Below are 1,617 nucleotides of genomic sequence, written 5' to 3'. Positions count from 1 at the left end.
GAATTGCAGTTTGAAACCACCTAGGAAAGAAAAGTCCATCCATGCCATCTACAAAATAGCCTGCAAAAAGAAAAGGAAGCTGGTTGCCAGGGGCTCACACCACCAATCCTAATTCTGAAATCCCCTAATCAAGGTTCAAAGTCAGTCTGTGAGTTTGATAACTCCATTTAACTACAAAAACCCTTGGAATAGAGCTGTGTCTCAAGTGATACAGTCCTGGCCTTGAGCACAAAAGCTCAGGGACAGCACACAGACCCTGAATTCAAGGACTTGGCACATAACAAAACCTAAAAAAGCAGGGCTGAAGTTATGAAAAATGGTAGAGCATTGCCAAAGCTTGCAAGTCGTGTATTTTCAAATCTCCTTTTCATGAAAGTTATCAAGGAAAAGAGAACAGAATATATTTGGAAGGATAAATGAAAATAAGGGAAGACACCACTGAAGACGCCATTGGAACTTCAATGGATGATGAAGTTATACCGAAGAGTCTCCTAATTGATGGAGTCGGCGCGGGTGATGATCAGAGAATTAATCTGCTAGTGAAAAGTTTTGTTAAATGGTGCAACTCTGGATCCTATGAAGAAGGATATGGCCAGTACCAACGTATGCTGAGCACCTTGTCTCAATGTGAATTTTCAATGGGCAAAACTTTGCTGGTGTATGACATGAATCTCAGAGAAAAGGAAAATTATGAAAACATTTACAAAGAAATAGAAGGTAACATTGCTGAAGCACATAAAAAAATTGCTGAGTGCAAAAAGGAGATTCTTCAAGCAAAAAGAATATGTGATGCTTTGGCGAAAGTGATCCAGCGTCATCCAGATAGGCATCAGATATTAAAAGAACTAGAGGCTCTGGGCAAAGAATTAGAACATCTTTCACACATTAAAGGAAGTGTTGAAGATAAGCTGGAATTGAGATGCAAACAGTTTCATGTTCTTCTTAATACTATCCATGAACTTCAACAAACATTGGAAAGTGATGAGAAGCTGTCGGAGGGAGAAGAAGGTGAAGAAACTTTCATGGATATAGAACCTAAGTCATAGACAGGCTAGTTACTCATTCCCAAGAGTATTAAAATAGCTATATGACTATGGTGTGTATAGAATTTGTTATATTCTTGAAATATTTAGTTTTGGCAGTGAAATATTTTAGTTTTAAATATTTATATTTTATTCATATTCACCCAAAAATGATTTCATTGTATATTTGGTTTTATTGAGATGAGAGGTTATCTGTTATTGTACTGTAGTTTGAACTTAGGGCCTTGCATTTGCTGGGCAGGTACTTTACCATGTGAGTTTCAACTCTCACCTGTATTTTTTATCCTTCCCCACAATTTTCTTTTTATTGGTACCAGAGGTTGAACTCAGGACTTGGGGCTACCTGTTCTTGCTCTGCTTTCTTGCTCAAGAGTGAGCCATGCCTACAGTCCAGAATTTTGTACTGCTTAGCTGAAGATGGAGTTTTCTAGATTTTTTTTATTCAGGATTCTTTTGAACTGTAATCTTCAGATATCAGCTTGTTGAGTAGGGCAGGTTGCAGTCCTGAACCACCAGTACCCAGCTCAATTTTTGGTCATAAAAGTAGGAAATAACATCTAAAAATATTTTACAG

General features: G+C 37.6%; 1 pseudogene; it reads left to right on the top strand.

Annotated features, from left to right (window-relative positions):
• The first annotated feature begins 434 nt into the window (after positions 1 to 434).
• On the top strand, positions 435 to 1,072 carry LOC150055399 (THO complex subunit 7 homolog pseudogene; annotated as a pseudogene).
• The last annotated feature ends 545 nt before the right edge of the window (positions 1,073 to 1,617 follow it).

This window comes from Megascapheus bottae, chromosome 13 (assembly GCF_031878675.1).
Source record: "Megascapheus bottae isolate mThoBot1 chromosome 13, mThoBot2.hap1, whole genome shotgun sequence".
Taxonomy (NCBI): Eukaryota; Metazoa; Chordata; class Mammalia; order Rodentia; family Geomyidae; genus Megascapheus; species Megascapheus bottae.
Note: the sequence above shows the minus strand (reverse complement) of the source record. Positions and strands in the feature narration are given on the sequence as shown.